The sequence below is a fragment of the Melospiza melodia genome, chromosome 25, assembly GCF_035770615.1.
Source record: "Melospiza melodia melodia isolate bMelMel2 chromosome 25, bMelMel2.pri, whole genome shotgun sequence".
NCBI lineage: Eukaryota > Metazoa > Chordata > Aves > Passeriformes > Passerellidae > Melospiza > Melospiza melodia.
This window is the reverse complement of record NC_086218.1, coordinates 4,626,857-4,640,396: the sequence shown is the minus strand read 5'-3', so window position 1 is coordinate 4,640,396 and position 13,540 is coordinate 4,626,857. Positions and strand designations below refer to the sequence as shown.

Here is a 13,540-nt window from a genome sequence, read left to right as displayed (position 1 = left end):
ATCCCCAACAATGCTTCCCCAAGATTGGAAATTAGCTGTTATTGATATTAAAGATTGTTTTTTCCAAATCCCCTTGCACCCTGACGATGCACCGCGTTTTGCATTCTCAGTTCCTTCTATTAATATGGAATCTCCTATGAAAAGGTACCATTGGACCGTTCTTCCTCAGGGATTAAAGGTCTCTCCAGCTATCTGCCAGTGGTATGTCTCTTCCCTGCTTTCCCCAGTACGTGCAGCCGCAGAGAAGGCCATCATCTATCATTATATGGATGATATCCTTGTGTGTGCCCCCAATGATGATTTACTCACGCATGCGCTTGACCTAACGATCGATGCATTGGTTGTTGCAGGGTTCGAGCTCCAGGAAAAGAAAATTCAAAAGATGCCACCTTGGAAGTATTTGGGCTTAGAAATTGGAAATAGGACCATTGTTCCTCAAAAATTAGAAATCAATCCAAAGATCAAGACCCTTGCGGCTGTCCACAGGTTGTGTGGGTCTTTGAATTGGGTAAGACCATGGCTCGGTCTGACTAATGAAGACCTTGCCCCTCTTTTCAATTTATTGAAAGGGGGAGAGGACCCAGGTGCTCCTAGGTCTGTTACCCCAGAGGCACGGAAAGCTCTAGAAAAGGTTCAGATTGCAATGTCCACAAGACAGGCCAACCGGTGCCGGCCTGACCTGCCATTCAAATTTATCATCCTAGGTAAGTTGCCACACCTCCATGGAATTATTTTCCAGTGGGAGGAAAAACAAACACCTAAGGCAAAGAACACACCAAAAAAGGACCGAGACCAGAGGGACCCTCTCTTGATCATAGAATGGGTTTTCCTCAGTCACAAAAGGTCCAAGAGACTGACAAAGCCTCAGGAGCTGGTAGCAGAACTGATCCGGAAAGCAAGGACCCGGATCAGGGAGTTAGCAGGATGTGATTTTGAGTGCATTCACATTCCAGTTGAGTTAAAATCAGGTCAAAATACTATGAAAATACTGGAACAATTGTTTCAAGAAAATGAAGTGTTGCAGTTTGCTCTGGATTCCTACTCAGGACAAATTTCGGTAGCGCGGCCCGCTCACAAATTGTTCGAACAAGATGTTCAATTTACCTTAAAATTGAGAAGTGCTCTAAGTAGGAGACCTTTAAAAAGGGCTCTAACTGTCTTCACAGATGCATCCGGGAGGTCCCACAAGTCTGTTATGACTTGGAAGGATCCTCAAACCCAGCAGTGGGAGACAGACATTGCTGAGGTGGAAGGTTCACCTCAGGTTGCTGAATTGGCTGCGGTTGTCAGGGCCTTTGAAAGGTTCTCAGAACCATTTAATCTGATTACAGACTCTGCATATGTGGCAGGAGTAGTATCCAGGGCAAATCAAGCAATACTGCAAGATGTGTCTAACATCGCACTTTTCGAATTGCTCTCAAAGCTGGTAAAGTTAGTCACTCACCGAGAGCAACCATTTTATGTGATGCATGTCAGGTCACACACTGACTTGCCAGGGTTTATCGCTGAAGGCAACAGAAGGGCAGATGCTCTTGCTGCACCTGCAGTGATGGCCACTCTCCCAAATGTTTTTGAACAGGCAAAAATCAGCCACCAGCTTTTCCACCAAAATGCACCTGGCCTGGTTCGTCAGTTTAACATCACTCGAGAACAGGCCAAAGCGATTGTGGCCACATGCCCAAATTGCCAACAACATGCACTCCCTACAGTGAGTACGGGAGCAAACCCAAGGGGACTGAACAGTTGTGAACTGTGGTAAACAGATGTAACACACATACAGTCTTTTGGACGGCAGAAATATGTTCATGTTAGTGTAGATACCTTTTCTGGAGCGGTCTATGCTTCTGCCCACACAGGAGAATCATCTATCGATGCTATTAAGCACCTCTTACAGGCTTTTTCTTTCATGGGCATCCCCAAGGAGCTGAAAACTGATAATGGGCCTGCTTACAAATCCAAGGAATTCGGGAGCTTCCTGCAGCAATGGGGAGTAGAGCACAAAACTGGCATCCCCTACTCCCCTACAGGTCAAGCCATTGTAGAAAGAACTCACTGTGATATTAAAAGGGTCCTGGACCAGCAACAACAGGTTCTGAAGGTAGAACCTCCCCACATCCGGTTATCCAGGGTGCTATTCACAATCAATTTTCTGAATTGTTCTTTTGACAGCCTGAACCCACCCATCCTACGCCACTTTGGGGGGAGCAATCATAGGTTAATAAAAGAAAAACCTCCAGTTTTAGTAAAGGACCCTGAGACTTGGAAAATGGTGGGACCTTACAAATTAGTTACTTGGGGACGTGGATATGCCTGTGTGTCCACCCCCTCTGGTTTAAGGTGGGTTCCTTCCAAATGGGTAAAGCCCTATGTTACCAACGTCTCAGAGAAATCTACAGAAGCACCCCAGGTTGCTCATGCTGCCTGGAGAAGAAAACGCCGCCCGTGTTCTCTGGAGGAAATTCCATTTAAGCCTCCTATCTGGAATAGTTTATAATATATGTTTGTTTCAAGTTTTTGTACCAGTTTAGATCCCACTGTTCGTGTGTAGCCTCGAGATGCCACGAGACCGAGCCTGCTTCTCGTCCTACTTGTGATCATTTCTCCAACGACCTCCTGGTTAGTCCCTCAGCCCAAAGCGAATGTATGGACCACTCTGGCCAGAGCCCTTGGACAAGATCACATTTGCCTCTCCACCGCGACAGCCTCTGACCCCCTGTCAACTTGCCTGGTGGGAGTTCCTTTTAAATCCTCAGAGTTCCCAAATGAAATGTGGAGTGCCTTAAATGAAGTTAACTTACTCGCACCTTCCCCTGGCCGTTACCCTGCTGACAATCCTTTACTGTTTTGGCAGGAGTGGGCGAAAAAGTTACCAGTATCAAAAAGGGAGCCACAAGAGTTCCATCTCTTAGGCTCCATGAATGCAACCTTTTGCATTCACTTTAAATTCAATTCCCGCTTACCATATCATGAAGCTAAACCAAACACCTATTCTGACCCTAGCAACCCACACTACACAGACAAGAACTGGTGTGAAAATTCAGTTTTAGTCATTCACTCATCTGGTGGTGATTACAAGCCTCGTGAACTCCCAAAAGGTGTGTTTTTAATATGTGGAGACAGAGCATGGGCAGGTCTCCCTCCTCGTCTGCTCGGAGGTCCATGTACCTTTGGCAAGCTGAGCCTGTCAACACCAAATCGAACAAACCTAATACACTGGCAAACTAAAAACAACACACATACATTGGCTATCAAAAAAAAGAGACCTAAGGCAATTAGACCCTGACTGTAATTCAGAAATTGTTCACTGGTCCAGACTTAAGGCCACCGCAATTACAGTCCTTCTGCCGTGGATCTCGGCAGCAAAAACCATGGGCGAATTAGGCCGATTGGAATGTTGGGTCGCAAAACAGGCAAACCTCACTTCTACTGCCCTGAGTGACCTCTTATCAGATGAGGAAATCACCAGGCAAGCCACCATTCAAAATAGGGCAGCCATAGACTATCTGCTCCTTCTGCACAACCATCGCTGTGAAGAATTTGAAGGACTCTGCTGTCTTGACTTGTCATCAAAGGCAGAGAACGTACATGCCACAATTGACAAGATGAAAACCATGGTGAGCGACATCAAGAGAGAAACTGACGACTGGCTGAATGGACTGTTCAATGGCTGGGGACTCTCGGGCTGGTTGGGATCTATTCTGAAAACTGTGTTTTTAGTGCTGTTTTTAGTTTATATTTTAGTTATAGTTATTGTAGTTTTTAGCATTGTTTTTGGACTAATCAAACGCATGGTTCTCAAGTTAGTTTCAAGCTCATCTCCCCCTCCTGAGGTCTACCATTTGGAAGCCCTCAGTGCTCCAATGGATGACCTAGAACCCTCAGTGGAAAACACTGACCCTCCTGTAGAGGAAGAACTGATTTACCAACCATGGTTTAGCAATCATTCTGCACCACAAACACAGTCCTCTTCTTTTTAAACAAAACTAGGGGGAGATGTTGTAGTGTGCTGTATTGTCCCATTTTGGCCTTCCAGGTCACTTTCCCAGGTGTGCCTATACGTCTATCCCTTCCCCCTTGCCCCCATGCTGAGTGAGTCCTGTCAATCAGGCTAAACGTTCCAGCAAGGCGTCGTGTGGTTGGTCAAGTTCAAAGGATGCCCCTCAGGCCCAGGGGTCATTGGCCTGTCTGGGTGTCATCTTCCCCTGAGACCCTGCCCCTCTCACCTGGTTGGTGGCTCACCTGTACCTCCCCTCCCCCTGTCCCTGAGCTTAAAAAGGTCATCAGACCATGCGGTCGATTGTTCTGTTGGAGCAGGTCCTCACGTTCAGACCTCTGTAACCATGGAATAAACCTCTGGATGTTAAACCCTCCAGCAGAATCCATCTCCTTTTTCTCTTCACCATCGCCTGAAGCTATCCCTCCTGAGGTAACGGGGTCCCTTACAAGCCTGGACTTGTTCAGTGCCCAGCTGCAACCACCAGCAAGCCGAGGTATCTCTGCGGTGATACACCGCAGTTGCTGCCTTTGGCCCAGCAGCGAGGGTCAGACTGGTTCAGGCACAATCTAACTGGTAATATTGGGAGCCTTTTTTTCCAATACCCTTCATTAACATTAGCACAAGTAACTGTGTGATTCCCTTCTGCTTTGTAGAAGATTTGGGAAATTCAAGTCCTGCTCAGCTACAGAAAAACATACATGGTGCTTGGTAATTTCCCTAAGAGCTTAAGTTAATGGTAAACAACTGCAGCTTATTCATTTCACAGAAATTGGGAGAAAAAACATTGCAAATATTGAGGAATGTAGTCCAATATTGATGGGCATCCCTCAGTTATCCGGACAGACGGATGTCACTGGCAAAATTCCCTCTTTTCCAAAGGTTTTCATTTGCTTTGGCTGTGCTTCGTATGGCTGCAGGTCACATTTCCCCTGATTTAAGGAAGTGTCTTGGCAGGTATTCTTGGTGATATATCTTGCTAATTCTACACTTGGAGGAATTACTCAGTTCTGCAGTCCTTATTACATGCCCTGTTCTAAAAGATGTCTATGCTATTTTCCCTCTCTCTGTGTTTTCACACTTGTTCAACAAGGTTTTCTTTCTAAGAATATTAATCACAATATCCCAAAGGATTAAAAAATGCTTTGGTATTTTTTCCCTTAGTATTTACTAAAGAAAAATAATAATTAAAAAAAAACTGTATGCATGTAAATCTGGATGTAAAATACAAACAGAAATAAACTTGAGAGTTCTCCCAAAAACCTTAAGAAAAAAACCCCATGTAATCTATAAAGCCCAGAGTATTCATCTACAGCATACAAAAATGGGCATGTTCCAGAAGAGAAAATTTGTACAATGGTTCCGCACAGAATTCTATGCTTTCAAGCTTTTTGCCCTTCAGGGGCAGTGCCATTCTCTGAACTGTAATGCTCCGAGCATGTTCTGCTCACCATGGCAGCTTTCTGCTCTGCCCTGGTACAGATCATCCTCCCAGCACAGGAGCAGTGCAGCCACCACAACTTGCAGCACCTTCCCACACAGCAAGAACCTGAAGGACAGAGATGGCTTTCACCAGCTGCTGCGGGTTCTAACACTGCCACCTCTCAGCTGCTGAAAGCCTGAATTTCTGTGTTGCAGTGTGTTAGTTTATTGAGTCAAATGTTCTGTTGTGCAGCGGTATGTTCAAGTGTTCCCCGAGTTATTACAGTTAGTCTCTCCCCTATGTTATGCCCTCTTACCCAAGTGTCCCTCAAGGAATCCCCTCCCTCCTCACCAGATTTTTCCCTGTCTGTCAAGACAACCCGGCCCCTTTGCCCCATCCCTCAGCCCAAACCCTACCCTTTGTTCCAGAAAGTTCCCTGTCCCTCACCCTAAGATCCAATCCCTATCCCAATGCTCTCTCTTCCCCTTGTTCTGATTTGTTGTAGCCCTCAAAACCACACCCCAAGAGTCGCTTATTGGTTACCATATGGTGTCCACCCCGTATTTTGAAAGATTTTAAAAACCCATGCACAAGGGTGCTGGGGGTTCTTTCAACATCTGTTCCCTTTGGGAATTCTCACCTACAGAGCCTTCCCCCCGCCTCTCTTGATGAATTTGCTGCACTTTACACCGCAGAAGAGCCTCCTCTGCTTCCTTCACTCGGTCCTCCAGGGGTCTCAATTGCTGGGCATTTGGCCTAGAGGTTCTGGCTCAGGCAAAACCCTAACCTAGCCAGTTTCCCACTCTTGCCATTGTCCCTGGAGCATCACAGAGCTAGCCAGGGCTGCGGAGGGCAGTGACAGTGACCCATGCCCTGGCATGTCACAGCCCCCAGAGCCACACCTGCCAGGCCACAAGCCCCAGCCCTGGTCCCCACTGCCGGCCTCAGATGCTCCTGGGCATCCTCACCCTGAGTGCAAAGGCAGCCTCAGGAGCCCCCAGGGCGCTCTGGATCCAGGCTGCAGACATGCTAAAGCCAGCACTGAAAGGGACATGGATGGGGACTGCAGCTGGATCTTGCAGTGCTCACCACTCCTGACTGCTCTCTGAGTGAACTCAAACCTCATTGGCAGCACCTTGAGCACATTGACCCTGCTCGCCCGTCCTGGAACGTGGTGTTCTCACATCATACACCAGCCCTTTGCAGGGAGTGACCAGCTCCCAGCTGCTCTGCTACCCTGGCCTTACTTTCTATTTGCCAGCCATGAACTTAACGGATACACTCCTGAGAAACCTAGCACAACATTTGCCTCTCAGGAGCTCTGTGGCAAAAAAACTCCACTAATCCCTAGTTTTTGCACAGAGGAGGAGGTCCTGACATTAGGCACAGGCACAGGCAGGGCTCTGGCATATGAATTCTCAAGTCGCAGGATTCCACCCATTGTTGTTTCTAGCTGCTTTGCTGATATTTTAGAGCAAATTTCTGGACAGGGGCTGCTGCTGACAGGGTAGGAAAATTTGGAGAAAAAAAGGTGCAGGAGACAACCAAAAAAAAACAAGGGGGGAAACCCTTAGAAATACAGAGCACAACAGAAGTCCTTGGAGATGGTTGAATAGAAAATGCCAGCAGCAGTGAGCAGAGCCCGAGGTTGCTCAGTGCCACCCCAGGGGCTCCTCAGTCCCCTGCTGGTTTGTGTCTGATGCAGCCCTGCCTGGAAAGGGCTCCAGGCTCTGGTGTTCCCAGCTTGCTCCAGGCTACATTCTTAGCAGCACTGAAAGAAGAGGTGAAACAAAGAGCCGTTTTCTGTGCTGCCTGCAAACTCTCCTCCTTCAGTGCCACTGCCAGAGATGATCCCTCTGTCAGCTTGGCACTGTGCCTGCTGCATCCTCGTCCCTGTCCCTTGCATCAGCTCCTGCACATCGGAACTTGTTGTCTAACATCATGAACAGAGAGAGCTGTGTCAGAAGAGCAAGGAGTGCATTTTCTTGGCCTTTCTAACAGACACAAGAAGAATGAGTCCAAATAACTTTGATGTTTGTTCCTGCCCTCCTTTTTGCTAAGTCTTTTCTGCTTTAATGCAAAAGCCTCTTCGTACATGGATGGAGTGATCTGGAATTGGCAGCTGGTTCAGGCTGTCAGGCACCATGGCAGTTTTCTTTTGTCTCTGATGAGGATTTGGTGAATTTTCCATTGGTCACTTGGTGGCGTCACCATGGGCTGAGCTCAGCGGCCGACTCTGCTGTCCCCAGGGGATGCATTGGAATGCCAAACCACTCAGGGCTGGAATTCGGGGTTGGACAGGCTCGGAGCGCCCGGAGCCTGGGCCCGTGAGGAGCTGCTGCTGGTGCTGGCTGTGCTCAGCCCGCTGTGCCAAGCAGCCGCGGCCATGGAGACACAGGCGGGAGCTGTGGCCAAGGCTGGCAGGCGGCCCGGGCCGGCTCGCAGCTGTGAGGACACCGGCAGCCTGTGCCCTGAGGCCGAGGCCGTGGCGGGCGGTTTGCGGGCAGGGCTTTTCCGAGCCGGCCACAATATGCTGCCTCCCGTGTGGGCCCGGCTGCGGCAGAGGCAGGCGGGAGCGCGGCGGGGCCGGCAGCGGCGGGCAGAGGCCGCAGAGAGCAGCAGCCCGGCCGGGCCCGCTGCGGAGCGGCACGGAGCTGCCGGGCAGCCCTCAGCCGTGTCTGTGCGCACAGGGCAGAAGCAGAACCCGCAGCAGAGGCAGGAGCCACGGCAGGAGTCAGCCATAGCAGCAGCTCGCCGTGCCCGAGGCCGCAGCCACAGCTCTCCCCTGCCGGCCACAGCAGCAGCCGCTCGCCTCCGAGGCTCCGGGCGCTTCCCGAAGACGAGGGGCCCGGCCCCCAGCACGCCCTGGAGCCCCGCAGCGAGAGCAGCCGCCGGTGCCGCAAAGGGCAGCGCAGAGGGTGCAGGGTGAGGAGGAGGACATGAGGCTCGCTCTGGGCCGCGCTGGGGCAGCTCTGCCCTGTCAGCCTTCGCCTTGAGCCCTTTGCTTCTTTTCCATGAGCCCTGATCCCTGTCCTTGGCCAAGGGCCCCCACAGCCCTCTGCAGAGCTGCAGGAAAAACTGCGTCAGTCACAGAATCACAAAATCTCTGGCTTAGAAGACAGACACTTTAAAAATTACCGAGTCCAACCTATGGCCTAATACCTCAACTAAAGCACGGCACTGAGTGCCACATCCAGTCTTCTTTTAAAGGCTTGCAGGGATGGTGAGTCCACCAGCTCCCGGGAGGGGTCTGTCCCAGGAAGAACCAAGATAACACTGGGGCCTTCTACCCCCTGGTGCTTGGAGCTCTGGAAGTTTGTCTTTCTGCTTCGGCAAAGGCCATGGAAGAGGACTGGGAAAAGTAGTCACAAATCGAGTAGCCTACAGAGCTCTAAATTGATGTGCAAGGAATACAGAAAAGACAGAAAAGAAAAAAGGCAAAACCCAAATGGCATCAGCAAAGTCTTGGGCATGAACACATAGCTGCAAAGGGTCTTCTCATCCCTATTTCTTTGTATTTCTGGGAACCAGATGAATCCTGCTTGAGCCTCTGGGAAGATGGGTTTGGGAGGTAAAAGTTCATGTCTTTTTTCTCCTTGGGGCAGCTCCTGTTGCTAGCATCAGCTGAGCCTCTCTCCAGCCTGATGCCTATTCTGATTGTTGCAGCAAAACAACTGATGGCAGACAGAAGACACTGATGCTTCCAGAGCCATGACTTTTTCCCGTGCCAGCTGGGAGTGGGAGTCAGAAGAAAAACTCATGAAAGCACAACTCCATTGGAAGATTGCCTTCCTTTTCATTGTGTAAAGAAGCTCTAGATCCACTTGTGAATTGTCAGTTGTTCATTAAGGATGGGAGGTTCTCTTTCATTATTTTTTTCATGTGCTTTGGAAGTGGATGAGGCTCTTGTTCATTCACAAACTCCAGACCAAAATGCCTTTGAAAGATGGCCCTCGTGGCAGTTTTTGCCCAGCCATGGTACTTGTGGATATAAGAAAGCAAGGGCAATGGTATTTGCAGCCAAAACCCAGGAAAGCTTGGCTCAGCCAAAACATCCTGGGGAGATACAGGCCTCCAGCTGTTCCTAGAAATCAGCAGAGTTCCAGCCAAATGGTTGTGTAGCACTAAGTGCACTCTCTTTCCCTGGATCAGATCTTTGCTCAGCTGAAGAAGCAGAAAGATCAACAAGGAGCTCCCAAAGGCTCATCACATCATTTTGATTTTGGTCATCTTGTGTAAGTTTGCAACTAAACATGTGCTTGCGGTTGAGCTAATGAGAGAAAAAAAAAGTAAATAGAGGCTGTATGGTAGGGCCATGATATTCCACAAGAGGAATCACTGGTGTGCATTTCATTGGACCTCTCTAAATCCTATAAAAGTATTGCAGCTCTGATTTAAAATAGACCAATATGAACCAACTTGGAGAGACAGAGACTAAAATGGCTTATGGGGTTTTTCTTAAGAGTGAGAAAAACTACCCAAAAGGTGTTGTTTTGTGACATTTTAAAATATACTACCTGAAAATTAAATCAAGAGTTTAAAACTGAGTGTTTAGGTATATGAATAATTAAAACCACAAAAATGTGCAGATATGAATGCATGTTTTCATAAAAATCATGAAATTATAGACAAAAAATCATATGCCCTGAACTACAATACAAAGGCAGGTAGAACTGTACTTGAATGATCTCTTTTTAGATTGCTGGAGTTTTTTCCTTGTGAAGAGGAGCTAGGGTATTGCTGAAGAAAAGTGGCACAAGCAGGACGAGCCAGCGTGCCATGCTCCGTGCAGAGGCTGCCAGGGGCTGCCCGAAGAGCGCCCTGCTGCAGGCAGAGCCCTCCTGTCCCGGGGCCCGGGAGCAAAGGGCCAGGGCAGCCACCTCCTCCTCGTCCTGACCCTGCCATCGCTCCCTGCCGCTGCTGCTGAGGGAAAGAGAAGACTCTCCTAAGGCCCCATGAATGAATGCACTTACACAGCCCTGGGGATGCCAGTGAAGGAAACCATGTGTCCCGTAATGCATGTGTGACCAGAGTCACCAAACACCACCTAAACATGGAATTGTTGCACCTCTCTAGGACAGGCAGAAATTTAAAGAATTTACTGGGGACTTGAGGGCAGAAGAGGCTGGAGGAGGGAAGCAACTCTGAGGGGAAAAAAACCCCACCATATCTGGAGGGGAAAACATCTCTGCCTGCTCAGAATTGGTCGAGGGAACATGTCTTCAATCCTCTCCAGAAAGGGATGCTTTAGGTGAGCTTTGCACCCTCAACTGCCTTGGACCAGAGCCAGGAAGATTCAATTATGTAAATGATAGATAGATAGATAGATAGATAGATAGATAGATAGATAGATAGATAGATAGATAGACAGACAGATAGATAGATAGATAGATAGATAGATAGATAGATAGATAGATAGATAGATAGATAGATAGATTGATTGATTGATTTCGTTACTGAAATATCTCTTTACTGTCCTCTCTGTTGCTACAGATATCAGAAATTGGTAGCCAGTGCCACACTCAACTACAATCCTGAGATTGCTCTCCTGTTGCTTCAAAAAAGCACACTCTTGGGGAATGTGGAGCATGTAGGTCCTTACAGAAAGGGATCAGACCCAGAGCATTGCACTGGGAACTGCACTCTTTGTGCATCTGTGCTCGGGCAAATTCTTCTCTTGCACACGACCACACTGGTGGAGCTAAACTGGCTGGAATCAGAAATGCAGCCCAGCCCCTTCCAGCTCCTGTGACCTCTGAGGAGCAGTTGGAATGGAAGGGCATTGACCTCCTGCTCAGTTCCCAAACTCAACACACACTGATTCCCTGGGCTGCCAAAAGGCATGGGCACTACTAAGCTCAAAGTGATGTGTAAGGCCATACTGGCTGGCCTGGAACCACAACACATCCTTCTGCACCAAGGTCCCTGCACAGAATGATGTGTTCTCATGCAAAACTACTGCATTCTCCAGAAGTGATACCTTGGAAATGAAAATTCTAGCAGACCCAGTCCCAGTGCTATAAAAGGGCAGAAAATAATGATGAAAAGAACTTCAGCTGGGAGAAGAAGAAAATGAACAGCCTCTTCCTCCAAGCAAACAAACAAACAAACAAACAAAAATATATATACCCAAGAAAAAAAAAAAGGGGGAAAAGTCGTTTCCAAAAGTGGCTCAAATATTTGGATGCACTGAGGAGATGCTGAAGGCCCCTCACGAGGCTCCTGCTCCTGTTGTCCAAGCTAAAGCTTTCTCATCCTGACCAAACAAGCCCCCTTCTCAAACTTCTCAACATCCCTAGGATACTTTAACCCCCTATCCCACCGCCTAAGTATAACCAACTTCCTCAAAGGAGGACAGAACATCGCATCCCACCTAATTGACCTCTCCTGATACAAAATATTAGGTCCAGAGGGGCTAGCCAGCCTACAACTTACAGCAACCAAAACTGCCACCACCCTCCACCAGGCCTAATCAAAGCTTACTTAGGATCATTCACCTTATCCATTCTCATCATCCTCGTAGCCACATACAGAAATAACCAATGGCCGTCAACCTTCGTAAAAACCACCAAATCCTCAAAATCATCAACAACGCCCTAATCGACCTCCCAGTGCCATCAAACATCTCAACATGATGAAACTTTGGGTCTCTAGTAGGCGTTTGCTTAATTACTCAAATCGTCACAGGTCTTCTGCTAGCTATGCACTACACAGCAGATACCCATCTAGCCTTCTCCTCTGTCGCTCACATATGCCGAGACGTACAATTCAGCTGACTCATCCGCAACCTCCACGCAAACAGAGCCTCCTTCTTCTTCATCTGCATCTACCCGCACATCAGCCGAGGACTCTACTACGGCTCATACCTAAACAAAGAAAGTTGAAACATTGGAGTCATCCTCCTCCTAACCCACATAGCAACCGCTTTCATAGGATACATCCTACCATGAGGCCAAATATCATTCTGAGGAGCTACTGTAATCACAAACCTATTGTCAGCCATCCCTTACATCGGGCAAACACTAGTCAAATGAGCCTGAGGAGGGTTCTCTGTCGACAACCCCACACTGACCCGATTCTTCGCTCTCCACTTCCTCCTTCCCTTCATCATCGTAGGCCTTACTCTCGTCAATCTCACCTTCCTCCACGAAACAGGCTCAAACAACCTGCTAGGCATTCCCACAGACTGTGACAAGATCCCCTTCCACCCATACTACACCATCAAAGACATCCTAGGATTCGTACTAATGCTCTCCCTACTCGTCTCACTAGCCCTATTCTCCCTCAACCTCCTAGGTGACCCAGAAAACTTCACCCCAGCCAACCCACTAGTCACCCTCCTCACATCAAACCCGAGTGATATTTCCTATTTGCTTACACCATCCTCTGATCCATCCCAAACAAACTAGGAGGTATACTAGCTCTAGCCACCTCAATCCTCGTCGTATTCCTCACCCCACTACTACATACATCAAAACTATGATCAATACCCTTCTGCCCCCTATCACAAATCCTATTCTGAACCCTAGTTGCCAACATCCTCATCCTAACCTGAGTAGGCAGCCAGCCAGTAGGACACCCCTTCATCATCATTGGCCAACTAGCCTCATTCACATACTTCACAATCATTCTAATTCTATTCCCTCTGATTGAGGCAATTGTCAGTGGGCTGTTGCACACTGACAGGAGCCTTGCTTTTTCCACTGTGTGAGCACAGCCTGCAAACTTGCAGGGCAGTGTTAAAATGATTGAGTGAATTGCTCCTTTGCTTTTCGCTGCCTATGGCATTACTTATGGTGCCTATTTAATGACACATTTCACAAGTAAGTAGATGTTTCCTCTCTACTTAGGTTAGGGTGTATCCTAACCTGTCTTTTGTATGTCTTCCTGCTCTTTCTTAGTGACTGAGTTTCTGATTTTGAAACAGAAAGAGCATTAGGATGCCACTGGTTTGGTAAAGCTCCTGTCAAGGCGTTCAGCTAAAAAGGGGGTGTCTCTAGCCACAGGGGCAGTTAGGTATATACATGCAAGTATCCGCACTCCAGTGTAGGTGCCCTGGATACCCCAATCAAGAAGATAGGAGTGGGCTCTGACACTCAGGGCTTATGTGCACCAAGGCAACC

At 48.3% G+C, this 13,540-nt stretch overlaps 1 pseudogene; it reads left to right on the top strand.

Annotated features, from left to right (window-relative positions):
- Positions 1-12,067: 12,067 nt before the first annotated feature.
- LOC134429204 (cytochrome b-like) lies at positions 12,068-13,062 on the top strand (annotated as a pseudogene).
- Positions 13,063-13,540: the final 478 nt, after the last annotated feature.